Here is a 13,666-nt window from a genome sequence, read left to right on the forward strand (position 1 = left end):
TAAAGTTCTTGGAGGCTAGAGCAACACACCCTGTAAAGACTTGGAAGTGAAGAAAATTCTTTGCCCTCTGAGAATTATTTTGTCTGTACACAAAATGAATCATGGCCAAGATCTGTAAAGTCACTGATAAAGCCTATAGCTGTTCAGTTTATTAGCATAGCTGAAGAAAGTGTGCCCCTCTGAAGTTGCTGAAGTGGCCTTGTGCTGTGGAAGCCCGAAGAAGGTCTGAGACAAGGACCTGAAGAAAGGAAATTTAATTCATAAAAGTGAATAATCTGGTTCTGTCGTTGAGGGGTGCCTGTGGTGAGGAGGATATTTCAGACCATTAAAGTATCCTACTTATCAAGCTCCCCTGGTTTTGGTTCTTTTCTCCAAGCACCATTCTAACAAGGAATATAGTTAACTATATCATATTTTTGGTCATTGTACTTTTTTACTGTAAAATAGTAATTAGCTACTCTTATAGGTCATATGTACATAGTGTATTTAGTCTGTTAGGGCTGCCTTAACAAAATACCACCGTCTGGTTGGCTTAATCAGCAGACATTGATTTCTCACCGTTCTAGAGGCTTGATCCAGATGCCGACAAACTCAGTTCTGGTGCAGGCTCCCTTCCCTGCATGCAGCCTCCTGCTTTCTCAGATGTGCACTCAGAGAGAGTGAGTGAGCTCTCTGGTGTCTTTACAGGGGTACTAATCCTCTGGGATCAGAGCTCCACCCTATGGCCACATTTCATCTTAATTATTTCCTTGGAGGCCCCATCCAGGTACAGCCACACTGAGGGGCAGAGCCTCAACATGTGAAAATTGGAGGCACAAACATTCAGTCTATAACACTTGGTTACCATGTATCTCCACTTAAGAGGTTGGGGGGACTTGTATTGCTGCAAGCGTATTATGGTGGCAGACTCACTAAGCATGTTATTCTTTGCATTTGGGGAGGTATTCTGCATCCCTTGTGGCATACTTGGACATTGTATGGTTGATGCCAGCACGTTAAAATATTTCTGTTGTTTTAGTCCTGAACGCTGGCACATCTAGCTCTGTGCAACTGAGTCACTTTCTCTGTAATATGGCAATGATAATCGCTCCACAGAGCAGTTATTGGTTGTGATTCTTTGAGGGAAAATATATTGAAAACCATAGAGTAAGATGCAGAGAATAGTTATTTTTGTAAAGATGTACAGTGTTATTTTATTATTATTTGCAAAGCTGAAGGAGTTGAACCCAGATTTTCTAATTCCAAATTTAGGACTTTGTCAGTGGCTAAACATGCCCATTTTATCTATGTTTCTATATGGACAAGTACTCTGGAGAAAGTCTCAGCAAGTTTTATTTGCACCATCTTGTGCAGAAAAACCCAAAATGCTGTGCTTTGTTTTGTGAATTACATTTAAACTTTGTTTTAGTTGGTGCCCCCCACAAAAGATTTTGCTTAGTGATATGTCTAGAGCTTACAGAAGAATAACTCAAGACTGGAAAAATACATCTCTTAGCCCAACAACTTTATATATTACATATTGAGAAGCATGTAAAATGTTAAGGAAACATCCATATTGGCTTACCAGCTGTTCATTTTGTGGAGAATTAAATTAGTCTCTAAGGCTGGATGGAGGTGGGGGAGGAGAAGAATTTCGGATTATTACAGGAGTGGGAGGATTTATTTACACTACCTCAGGGATAACAAGGGGGTAAGAGGTAGGGAAAGGGGGAAGGGGAGAGTTTATATAAAGAATTCTATGCAGTTGCTAATTGTGTTCTGTAGGAATGCTGATGCTGCCTCTTTTTCCTCCTCTAAATTTGCTGGCACCTTTAGCTTTTTGGTTTTACAAAGGCATAGTAGTTCCCTCAGGCTTGGCGTATTTGCTCAGACTGACTATGGCTTTATGGTATCTATCTTAGGTAGGAAATATTTAAGTGCTTTTTCTTCAGTCCTACGGAGTTTTAGTCTGATACCTTACAAAAGAGAATTGAGTTCCCATTTGAAGAAAAGATTGACTGACAGTGTTCTGTGTTGTGAAGCCATGTCTCAGGGTGTCTTCCCCGGTAGCCACAGCTTTGGCCAGGCCAGGAGCCATGGAGAAGAGGGGAGGAGAGACCCGTGTTCCTCTGAGTCCGGTCCGGACTGTACATATATGTAGGTTAAAATTAAAGGGACTTAATTAACTTGTACATTTGAAATAGTGAGGCTTTGGGTCTTGAACAATCCATGCTTTTTATCTTTTTGAAAAATTGTTTAATGATAGTTCAGTGTTGGTACTCTTGTGTAAATTTGAGTAATACATAGATTGCATTAGTATAAGGAAACATCTTTAATAATTTTATTTGATATATGTCTAGAGCTTTGTATTTTGCTTTTGTTAAGTTTGTAAAATTTAAACTATGTAAAATTATGGCAGTATTGGAGCCTTCATTGAGGTTCACAGTAATGTGAATTAATATGTACACAACCCTCTGTTTTGTATTCACCTTTTCTTTTAATATATAATGGAAATATTTAGGTATAAATGAGTTAAGATCAAGACAATGTCATATAATCTTAATTCATCTAACAGTTGCCTCTTGTTGCCCATTTATTTCATTTTTAAAGTAATTTACAAATGGAAAAAGCCTTGGCATTAAACTTCATTTCTTAGAACTCAGGAAATTCCTAAGTTATACTTCCTCTAGCAGCCACAGTTCAATATTATTTCTATGAGTGTAGTAATTTTCAATTTTCCTGTTATATATACCTTTCAGATGCTATATAAGCCAAGGTAAACAAGTTAATGTTAAGAGTAGGAGTATAAACTTTGGAATTTCCTGACTTTTAACATTTTAACTTTTTACTTCGTTTTGGCATGCTGGATCATGCAATTTAATTCATATAGTTAGTATAGATATATTCGAACAGGTAGTGGTTATTTTCAGCCATCACACTGTGAATAGCTTTTAAAAAAAGATTAATTTGCATCCTAGATAATGAAGTACTTGGTGTTTGCCCTTCACTTTTGGTAGCTTTCAGTTTCCACCTCTCTAGCTATGATCAGAAGTCATTCCAAAAGTTATAGTTGGTTCTTTGTTTTCAGTAGAGGAGTTATAGTTTCATAAATCATTCACCTTCTATAGATATATTTGTACAAATAGAAATAGAATTGCATGTTCTAACTAAAGGAGCCAGAGCACTGGGTATTAATATCCTTGTTGAAACATTTTTGAACTATCCCCCTTTCCCCTGGAATGTGAACAATCAGCAATTAATATCAGTGATAGAGATTCCTTCATTATTTCATTCACCAGACGTCTACTGAAAGCATTCCATGGGCCAGGCATCTCTAGGTATTGGGGATATGGTAGTAATTAAAGGCAAGTCCCTATCTTAGATATTTCATTCTGTAGGTGGAGAAAGAACATAAAGAAGAAAAACTAAATAGAGTATGGAGATGATCAGTAATAATGGGGTACTCTCTTAAATGGGGTGGTCAGGGAAGGCTTTTCTCTCTGATAAGGTAATCTCTAACTGGAGACCTGAAAGAAGTATGCACGTCTTGAGGAAGAATGGTCTGTAAGAAGAAACAGCAAATGCAAAGGCCCTAAGAAGGAAGGATGCTTACTGTATTTCCAGAATAGTGAGGAGGCTACTGTGGCCTCAAGAGTCAACTCTGTGGTGAGGAGGATGGGCGTTTCAGTTGATAAGGTGAGAGTAATGATGGTGGGAGAAGATGGAATCCTGTAGAGCCTTATGGGCCCTGGTAAAAATTCTCAGTGGGTAATTTTGAGCAGAAGAGATGCATGATCTGAATTATAATCTACAAGGATTACTTTGGCTACTGTACCGAGAATAGATTGCAGGAGATCAATGGCAGAAGCAGAATAACCAATTAACAGATTAGTGTAGTAATTCAGTCAAAAGATGATAGAGGTTTAGAGCAGAATGACAGTGGTAGAGGTGGTGAAAGGTTATTCTGGAAGGTAAAGAAGGTGGGATTTGTTGATTGGATATAAAGTGCGAGAAATAGTGAGTCATTAAGGATGACTCTGGAGTTTACCTGTATAACTTACATGCTCTCAATTGCCTATTGATTGCTATGTTCACAGAAACCCTTGACTAACCATTCTGGTCACTGTTGAAATAGTAGCCACTCTGACTTAGTGTTTATTAAAGCTAACAATCTTTCCTTAAGTCTGTTGATGTGTCCCATTTTAACTTCTCTATAAAGAAATGGTCAAATTATAAATGTTTACTAAAGGTTTAAAATTATTTTAAATGATTTTAAATTGAATAACTTCTGTCTTTTAAATAATTGTACTTTATGGGAGCTATGATAAAATATAGCCTGCTGATTAGAAGAAATGAAGAATTAGTTTGCTGGGAAGCAAGTCACTTGCTCATTTTGCCTTCCCATAGCTGTTTCTTTCACTTTCCTCGGGCCTCTCCTTAAATGTCGGAAAGGGCTTCTCTCACCACCCCATTAAAACACTTCCACATTACGTTGTATCTCCTTACCTTGTTTTTTTCCATTGAATTTATCATCACCTGACATATGTTTGCCTCTTATTTTTCTGTCCATGCCACCACCCCAATGAAATATGAACCCTGAAAGGGCAGTGACATCGTTTTCCCTGCTGTAGTCCCCAGGTCTAGAATAGTACTTAACATGCAGTAGTTACTCAGTAAATAACTATACATGAATAGGATGAATGAATACCTTTAAGTAGATGTCATTATGTGAAAATGCAGCAGAGTACATGGCATAGAATGGGTGTTTATTAAATGGTAGCATGAAAAGAAAATTGGTCATCCTTGTGCATTGTTGGTGGGAATGTAGCACAGTGCAGTTACCGTGGAAAATAGTATTGTGATTCCTTAAAAATTAAACAGAATTTCTGTATGATTCATCAGTTCCACTCTGTGTATGTGCTCAGAAAAAGTGAAAGCAGGGACTCAGATATTTGGATACCCATGTTCATAACAGCATTATTCACAATAACCAGAAGGTAGAAGCAACCCAAGTGTTTATTGATAGATAATTGGATAAAAATATAATATACACACACAATGGGATATTATTCAGCCTTAAAAAGGAATGAAATTCTGGCATTCTACAATGTGGACAAACCTTGAAGTCGTTATGCTAGCCACGAAAGGGAGAATATTGTATGATTGCACTTTCGTGAGGTGCCTAGAGTAGTCAAACTGTTAGAGACAGAAAGCAGAATGGTGGTTGCCTGGGGCTGGGGGGAATAGGGTTTGTTGTTTAATGGATACAGAATTTTAGTTGGGGAAGATGAAAAAGTTATGCACCATAATGTGAATGTACTTAGTGCTACAGAACTGTACGCTTAAAAATGGTTAAAATAGTGAATTTTATGTTACGTATATTTTACAACAATAATAATAATTAAAAAAACAAAAACAGAAAAAAATGGACCTGAAAGCAGGCTGTTCTGAATTTGAGTCTCACCTTGACCTTGTCAGCTTTCTAAACTTTTTGACAGTTCTACTTTAGGCTTTAACAAATAGAACCTTAAGTAATTAACCTAACATTCACTGAATTGAGAGCTTGAGTATTATTCTGAGGCCTTTATGAGGACATTTTGTATTTCCTAATTTGTAGGTTCTTATTAAGCTCAATTTAAAAAAAATATGTTTTTATTGAATTTTTAGAGAGAGAGATAGAAAAGAAACATTGATGAGAGAGAAACACTGATTGGCTGCCTCCTGCATGTCCCCTCCTGGGGATCAAGACTGCAACCTGGTCATGTGCCCTGACTGGAAATCGAACCCAGTGCATGAGTCAACATTCAACCAACTGAACCACACCAGCCAGGGCTAAGCTATTTATTTTTACTATTGTTTTCAGTATCTTTCTGGATCCATTCAGGAGACAGAAACCACAAAGTAATTTAAACAGGGGAAGTTTAATATAAAGAAATATTAAACTGCACCCTGGCCGGTTTGGCTCAGCGGTTAGAGCATTGGCCTGCGGTCCAGAGAGACCCGGGTTCGGTTTCCGCTAGGGGCGCATACCTCAGTTGCAGTTTGTCCCCGGCCCTGGTTGGGTCGTGTGGGTGGTGGCCACTCGATGTGTCCCTTTCATGTCGATGTTTCTCTCTCTCTCTCTCTCTCTCTCTCTGTCTTTCTCCCACTCTATCTGAACAAAATATTTAAAAATGTCCTTGGGTGAGGATTAAAAAAAAAATCTTTTTTTAAAGAAATATTAAACTGCAAAAGGTGAGTAACTATAAAAATGTAAAGAGAACTATAACAGATACCCTCTAGCTGAAGGAGAGTATTTAAGGAAGGAACAACTTAGAAAAGAGGACCCCTCCCCAAAGTCAGAGATCAGACCTCTTTGGAGAAGATGTGATTGTAGCCTACTGGAGAGTGGAGAAATTTGCTTGGTTGGTGGGGTCAGAGTTGGTCCACAATTGCTGGGCAAGCAGGAAGCAACCCTTTGGGTCATAGTCAAGCTGGTGCTGGTGCTTGTACATGCAAAAGTAGTCAGAGTGCCACTGACTGGCCGCATAAGGCCTAGAGACACAGTGTCTGTCTTGAAAGGGCCACAGCAAGGCGATTTGGGATCCTGTGGATAAAGAATCCTAATAGAGGTGGAGAACCTGAGAGAGGTTGGTGGTAGTGGAAAATAATTAGAAAGAAGCTGGACATATGGAATGGGATATGAGAAAGGAAAGAAAAACTTAAGAGAGCTTCATTTTTTTTTTTTAATGTTTTTTCTTTATTGATGTTTAGAGAGAGGAACGGAGAGAGAGATAGAAACATCGATGTAAGAGAACATTGACTGGCTACCTCCTGCATGCCCCCCATTGGGGATTGGGCCCACAACCTGGGCATGTGCACTGACCGGGAATTGAACCTGGGACTTCTTGGTGCCTGGGCCGATGCTCAACCAGTGAGCCACACCAGCCTGGTGAGAGCTTCATTTTTATCCTCTAATTCTCATAAATTTAAAATATATGCCAAGTACTGTACATGCTATTTCCACTAATATCTTCCCATCCTCATTGCTTTAGCTTAGGCTTTCATCATCTCCATCCCATAAGAGTGCATTATTCTCCTAATTTATCATCCTGCCTTCAGAATCTTCCTCTTCCAATCTAGTGTCGGTTTTCTAAAATAAAGATCTGACAAGACATTTAGCTGTTAAAATTCTGTAGTGACCTCTCACTAATGAGCGCCTCCAAACTCCTATAGTGGTGTATGAGGTCCTGTAGATTGGACCTCTGCCCTTTACCAGTCACCCTAGATACCTTTTATAATGAATTTTTCAAAAAACTTTAAACATCATTTTACTCTTCTATGCATATTTCATCCCCTCTATAGTCCCTTACTCAGCTTGCCATCCGGAAAATATCTACTCATCCTTTAAAACTTAAATGCCACTTAATCTTTTCTTTTGCCCAAGTTTTCTCAGTGCTAGGTGACCATTTTCCTTTGACACACTTCTTTTGTTTACATATGTCTCATCCCATAGTGGAAGTGAGTTTTTGTTGTTGTTTATACCTTATGTCTTAGTTCATTCAGGCTACTAAAATAAACTACTACAGTCTAGGTGGCTTCTAAATAGTGGACATTTATTACTTACAGTTCTGGAAGGTGCAAGTCTGAGATCAGGGTGCCAGAATGGTTGGTGAGTGACCTCTTCTGAGTCTCAGACTTCTCATTGCACCTTCATGTGGTGAAAACAGACCTTCTTATTGTAACCTCACTTGGTCAAAGTGGATAGGGATCTCCCTGGAGCCTCTTTTATAGGACATTAATCCCACTCAGGAGTGCTCCATCCTTATGATGTAAGCACTTCTGAAAGGCCTCATCTATCAAATTTGGGGGTTAGGATTTTAACATAAGAATTTGGGGGTTAGGAACACAAACATTCAGGCCATAGCATCCTTGTCATCTTTCTACCCTTGGATTTGATGTACTACACAGCACATAGTGGGTGTTAGGTGTTTATTAGATGAATGAACAAACTGTGTCAGTTTACACTGGATTTTTTTTTTTTTTTTACTCAAATAATATGCACCTGCCATAACTTAAAAAACAGAGTTCAGAGTGATACACACTATAATTGGGAATTACTGTTGTTGTTGTTTTTAAATTTATACTTATAAAAGAAATAATTTCTATAATTCTTTCATTTTCCTAATGCTTAAGTTCAAGGATGGGCAAAAGTATATTTGCAGTTGTTGTATGGAAAAATATATCATACAAGAATAAACTCTGTATTTCACATACAACTGTAAATCTACTTTTGCTCACTCCTGTATAATACATATCTTTTATTCTTAGGAGCTTTATAACCTAGTAAAGAAGATTAAATATAGATAAAGCCATGAATGTATGATTAACGTTAAAGTATTAAGACAATATGTATTGTAGGAGTTAAAGAATTGTAAAACCAAAAGAGATTTTAATCTAATTTAGCATCTCATTTTAGTGATGAGGAAACAGAAAATTGTTACCTCAAAAATCTGCCCAAAGTCACACTAGTGGATAATGCCAGAAACAGAGTTAGAACCCAGGTTTTCTGACTTTAGCCTAGGACTTTCTATTTGTAAGCACCTTTGAGCATGTGTGGAGTGGGCTTGATTCAAGACATGGAAGAAGTGAGATGTTGAAGAGTATGGAAAGATGGGGAGAAGAACTGGTCTTCCATGATGGAGAGAATTTTGAAAGCTTTGGGAAAAACAAAGGGAAGGACCTAAGGAGAGTAGAAAACACGTAGTAGAAACTGTTACTAACCTGGGGTTGGATTAAGGAGATCCTTGCAAACTAGGTAGATTTTATGTAGGTACTAGAACACTTTTATAGATTTCAAAAACATAATGACTTGATAAAAATTGTATTTTGGGAAGATCAGTCTGTGGTGATGAGCATGAAGGATTAAACTAGGTAATGCTGGGGCCAGGAACACAGTGTAAGTTGGGTTGTCAGGATGTGGGAGTAGGAATGAAGCAGAAAATTCAAAACCACAAGGCATTTCTGGTGGAGGGATGCAATAGAACTACAGTGTAGTTTTATAGTGTAAAGCAGTGATTTTCAAACTTTTTCATCTCACGGCACATATAAACTACTAAAATTCTGAGGCACACCAAAAAATATGTTTTTTGACAATTTGACCAAAAAAAAGGGTATAGTTTTGATTCATTCACACTGGACAGCTATTGTTGTATTGGCTGTTGTCATTTTTTATTTGACAGTCTAAGGGAAAAGAGATCAGTGCCCCTGACTAAATAGTCACAAGTATTGCATGTTTTAAAATTTTTTCCTCACACCAGTGTGCCACATCACACCAGTTGAAAATCACTGGTACAGAGAATGAAGGGAAGAAGCATGTAGGACAATGGTATTTCCATGGACAGAAATAAGTAACTTGGATGATCTGAGATTTTGTATGAAATTAAGATGTTTTAGTTGTAAAGGATGTGGAAATCATCTGTGCTGAGTTTGGGGATATCAGGTCATCCAACTGAGGATTAGGAAATACAGCCCTGAAGTGATGGGATCAAAATATAGATTTTAGAATCTTGTCTATATGATCTTCTTGAAATTGTCAGAATATATGAGTTTACTAAAGAAGTAGGGTAGAGACAGTCTTGGATGTTACCTGCTATTGAAGGGAGAGGAAGAAATGGAGGAGCTAAAAAACAGACAGAAAAGAATGAATTAGAAATGTAAGTATGGTGGGAGAATAGTTAAGAACACCATGGACTTTTGGTCTCTCACAAACCTAGGTTGAAGTCCATCCTCAACCTCCAGTTGGCTTTGTTATCTTAGATGTCATCTTTTTAAAATACTCGATTTTTTTCATATGTAAAATAGAATAGTAATAGCACCTACATTTTGGATAAGGGTTACTGAGAGCATTAAATAAAGTCAGTGAAGAGCTTAGCTTAGTGCTTGACACACAGGTACATTCAATATATTTTATAAGATAAATAGGACCATAGAGTCAACAAAGAAAAAAGAAATGACACTGGCTCTGATAAACAAGAAAAGAACTAATAGGTGACATCTAAAAGATGGTTTTGGGTAAAGCATTGTGGAGCCATAATGCAGTTGCATTTTTTTTTTTTTAATCCTCACTCGAGGACATCTTTGCATTCATCTTCAGGCAGAGCAGGAGGGAGAGAGGGAGGAAGAGAGAGGGAAAACCATTGTTGTGAGAGAGACACATCAACTGGCCACCATCCACATGACCCCACCAGGGCCGGGGACGGACTGCAACTGAGGTACGTGCCCTTAGCGGGAACTGAACCCAGGTCTCTCTGAACCGCGGGCCAATGCTCCAACTGCTGAGTGGCCAGGGCAGTGCAGTTGAATTTGATGCACGTTTATATGCAGGTGACTCAACTCTAAAGTAGAATGAAATAGATTCCAATTCAAAGAATAAGAATTAAGGAAGCTTTTCTTGTTCTTGATATTAAAAGGATTGCTACTGAGTGCTAATGAAGGCTTACTGTAAATGTATTAGCATTTGATTTAAAATAGGATTTTAGGTTTTTATGTGAGAGTTTCCTATATTCTTGGATAGTCAGTAATGAAGTTTTATATTTTAATTTAGGGATAATGATTTATTGTACCTATTATGTACACTTAGACTGTTAGGTTATTTCTGTACATTGCTCAGTTATATGTATCAACTTTTTTTTTTTTTTTTAATTCTAACCTGAGGATATTTTTCTGTTTATCTTCAGATATGGAGGGAGGGAGGGAGGAAGGGAGGGGGAGGGAGGGAGGAAGGGGGGGGAGAAAAGAGAAAGAGAAACATCGAGGTGAGAGGGATACATCGACTGGTGCCTCCCACATGACCCTGACCACAGCCGGGGTGAACCCCAGCTGAGGTGAACCCCAGCTGAGGTACATGTCCTTGGCTGGAATCTATCCCGCAACTCATTGGTCTGCAGGCCGACACTCTACCGCTGAGCCAAACTGTCCAGGGCTGTATCAACATTTTTTAACAGAAGATTAATTATATTCAGATTTATAAAACAACTATGGAGCCCTGGCCGGTTTGGCTCAGCGGTTAGAGCGTTGGCCTGTGGTCCAGAGAGATCCAGGTTCGGTTCCCGCTAAGGGCATGTACTTCGGTTGCAGTTTGTCCCCGGTCCTGGTTGGGTCATGTGGGTGGCAACCACTTGATGTGTCCCTTTCACGTCGCTGTTTCTCTCTCTCTCTCTCTTCCTCCCACTCTATCTGAACAAAAAACAAACAAACAAAAAAAACCACAAAAAATAAAAAATAAAACCATTATGGATATTGTTTAAATCTAATGGCAATAACATACCTGAATTTGTCATTGTTACTGCTATATTGCTTAGAATGTTTTTGTTTTTTTTTCTTTATTGATTTCAGAGAAAGAGGAAGGGAGAGGGAGAGAGATACAGAAACATCGATAAGAGAGAACATCATCGATTGGCCGCTTCCTACATGGCCTCCACTGGGGATTGGGCCCACAACCTGGGCATGTGTCCTGACCGGTAATCAAACTGGCGACCCCTTCGTGCATGGGTTGATGCTCAACCACTGAGACACACTGGCCAGGCTAGAATGCATTTTTAATATGTTCTTCAGATTCCTTCTCCAGTCAAGTTATTCATTCGTCTTTTGTTTGGGTCCTAGGCCACTGAAGTAGAATATAAGAGAGAAAACAGACATTTTTTTTTCAGTTGTGTTTTTTTTTTTCTGTATTATTCTTGGAATAGTGGGTTTATTTTTTCAGACAAAAGTAGTGGTGCCTCACATTTTTAATAATTCTTGCCTAAATGACAGTATAACTTGTGACATTTTCTATTAGCAATTCATTCATAAATGTTTCAAAAATCATTGGCTTTTATCTTTTTGTGTCCTCTAATTTTAAGTTTGTTTGAAAAACAAATATAATAAAACTAAAATAAAATAAAATGAAGAAACAGCCCGGCTGGTGTGGCTCAGTGGTTGAGCATCGACCCATGCACCAAGAGGTCACTGGTTCAATTCCGGTCAGGGCACATACCCAAGTTGTGGGTCAAATCCCCATTAGGGGGCATGCAGGAGACAGCCAGTGGATGGTCTCTCTCATTGATGTTTCTATCTCTCCCCCTCTCTCTCTCAAATCAATAAAGGAGAAAAAGGAAACATTTGAAAAAAAGAAGAAATTTTTTTCATGGCTAAAAATATGAATTTTTAAAACTGTTTTTATAAAATTATTTCTTTTGATTTGGGGACATTTAGGAGGTTGAGCCATATTGTATCCTATTGGCTACTGACTGCATTTTTATTGTTTTTATCTTAAAGACATTTTTTGTTGTCATTTGAGGAGAAAATAGAGAAATATTTGTTTTAAAATATTTATTATTCTTGCCACACATCCAGTTCAATTACAAATTAATTTTGTTTCTTAAATATACTTCTCTGTTGGATAAATTGAGATCTATAGAAACATATTAAGTAGTATGTGTGTATATGGTTTGTGGATATTCAACATGTGACTTCTGAAAACTGACTTTTTTGCCTAGGGATGCTTGTTTATCAGTGTTCTTATTATAAACCAAGATTATGCTTTCTATTTCCCATCTTCTGAAATTGTATGAAAATAGTAATATGAAGTAAGTTAAAACTAAGCTAGTAATTGGTAACTAATGTGAAAGAAATTACTGGAAGTCAGAGTAGTTTAAACCTTTGAACATAACACATTATTTTTGAGTCACATATTTTAAAAGCATAAAGTATAGTTAATCATGAAAATCCACATGAGGAAAAAAGGAAATAATAAAAGGAAGTCTGTTCGGCTTAATTCAGCAAACACTTTTAGAGAACCATCATTTTGAGAAAGCACTGTGATCCTGATGCTGCTAGTCCAGGGACCACAGTTGTAGAACCCCTGTTACAGATGTTGGTAGGCCCATTGGAAGTCATCAAATGAGATCGAGAAGGAAAATGTTTTAATTTAAGAAAGTGATCTTTAACTTCTAGCGTCCGTGGTCTTATTCACCACAGTAGCGTGTGTTAAAAAACAAAAACTAAAACACATTGGCCAGCATCTCGGCTTTTCTTCATCTAAACTTTCCAGTGTATTTATTCAATAAATATTTACTAAATATCTAATATGTGCCAGACATATTTAGAGCTGGAGATAAAAGAGAAGACAGACATAGCTCCTGCCTTCATGGAGCTAATATTCTCCTGGGGGCCATATATAGACAAAAATAGGTAAACAGAGAAATTAATGTTGTTGCCAGTTGAAGTGTGTCATATGGAGGGCACAAAGAAGGGGAAGAAGATTAAGATCAGAGAGCAAACTTTATTAAGTATAGTGGTCTCTGAAGAGATGACATTGTGGTAGAAACCCCAAAAAGAGAAGGAACTTGGTCTCTTAAGGGGAGGATGGAGTAGCATTACTTGGTAGAGACAATTAAATATACATAGGCCCTGAAGCAGGATAAAAAATATTTATTCCAGGAACTGAAAGTAGACCAGCCTGCTTGTAAATTTAGGAATAGGAAGGAAGAGAGAGGTAAAGGAGAAAGAGGGGAGAAATTAAAGGCAATCCTTAGGTTTCTGGTTTATGTAAATGGATGAATTGTAGTATTGTTTATAGAAATGGGGAAGATGTATGTGTGTCTGGGTGGGGGGTTGTGAGAGAGAGCTCAACTGTGTTTTGAGAGAGTTTGGTCAAAGAAGCAGT

The 13,666-nt window shown here is 37.9% G+C and overlaps 1 protein-coding gene across 3 annotated transcripts in view; it reads left to right on the forward strand.

Moving 5' to 3' along the window:
- The window catches only part of COMMD10 (COMM domain containing 10), a 165,355-nt gene that overhangs the window by 73,882 nt on the left and 77,807 nt on the right, over nt 1–13,666 (forward strand). Inside the window, exon 10 of one of the 3 annotated variants that reach the window (XR_004961672.1) lies at nt 3,488–3,764. The exons of the other annotated variants lie outside the window; for them this stretch is intronic. The gene's annotated coding sequence lies outside the window, so the exon portion shown is untranslated. Of the gene's footprint in view, nt 1–3,487; nt 3,765–13,666 lie in introns of those variants that run through there. 3 annotated transcript variants of the gene reach the window in all.

This window comes from Molossus molossus, unplaced genomic scaffold (assembly GCF_014108415.1).
Source record: "Molossus molossus isolate mMolMol1 unplaced genomic scaffold, mMolMol1.p scaffold_m16_p_3, whole genome shotgun sequence".
Lineage (NCBI taxonomy): Eukaryota > Metazoa > Chordata > Mammalia > Chiroptera > Molossidae > Molossus > Molossus molossus.